Source organism: Pterocles gutturalis, unplaced genomic scaffold (genome assembly GCF_000699245.1).
Source record: "Pterocles gutturalis isolate BGI_N339 unplaced genomic scaffold, ASM69924v1 scaffold51464, whole genome shotgun sequence".
In the NCBI taxonomy this organism is placed as follows: domain Eukaryota; kingdom Metazoa; phylum Chordata; class Aves; order Pterocliformes; family Pteroclidae; genus Pterocles; species Pterocles gutturalis.
In genome coordinates this window covers 1-900 of record NW_010130045.1, presented here as the reverse complement: position 1 = coordinate 900, position 900 = coordinate 1, and the positions used below count along the sequence as shown (strand labels likewise).

At 49.6% G+C, this 900-nt stretch overlaps 1 pseudogene across 1 annotated transcript; it reads left to right on the top strand.

Annotated features, from left to right (window-relative positions):
- The first annotated feature begins 3 nt into the window (after nucleotides 1-3).
- On the top strand, nucleotides 4-381 carry LOC104459088 (annotated as a pseudogene). The gene has a single exon (XR_727603.1). The product of XR_727603.1 is annotated as a histone H2B 1/2/3/4/6-like (transcript).
- The last annotated feature ends 519 nt before the right edge of the window (nucleotides 382-900 follow it).

The window sequence follows — 900 nt, the reverse complement described above, 5'->3', positions numbered from 1 at the left end:
GCACCCAAGAAGGGCTCTAAGAAGGCGGTAACGAAGACACAGAAGAAGGGCGACAAGAAGCGCAAGAAGAGCCGCAAGGAGAGCTACTCGATCTACGTCTACAAGGTGCTGAAGCAGGAGCACCCCGACACGGGCATCTCGTCCAAGGCCATGGGCATCATGAACTCCTTCGTCAACGACATCTTCGAGCGCATCGCCGGCGAGACCTCGCGCCTCCTGGCGCCCTACAACAAGCGCTCGACCATCACGTCGCGGGAGATCCAGACGGCGGTGCGGCTCCTGCTGCCCGGCGAGCTGGCCAAGCACGCTGTCTCCGAGGGCACCAAGGCTGTCACCAAGTACACCAGCTCCAAGTAGAGCGTCTGGGCTCATCAGTTTTAACCCAAAGGCTCTTTTAAGAGCCACCAATTCTTTCGTTTGAAGAGCTTACTCACTGGTGCTTTGCGACAGTTATTCGACTTCTCTGTCTTCTAAGTCTTGCTTTGTCTTTCGGGACCAGTTCTTCATCGGTTATTCGAGTTTTTCCTTTGTCTGTGAGCGTGAGATATCAATCTGACAGAAACTCCGGAAACGCCCATCAGGGGGCAGCAGGAGCAAAGAAATCGCAGTCGTTGACGCGCGATTAGATATGGAATTGAAAGTCTGGGAACAATGAATGGCATAAAGTAAGCAGAAAAAGCACACAATAGGAAGTGTGAAGAAGACTCATTAAAGTACACTGCAGCCATATCACTGGGATTGAATATTCATGACAAGACAGAAAACATGCCGTCAGTAAAACTCAAATAAACGACAGAAATTAAAGCTCTTTTAATGGAAAAGGTAGGTGGCTCTTAAAAGAACCTTTGGGTTAAACGGCTTTCAGTAAAATATTTACTTGGAGCTGGTGTACTTGGTGAC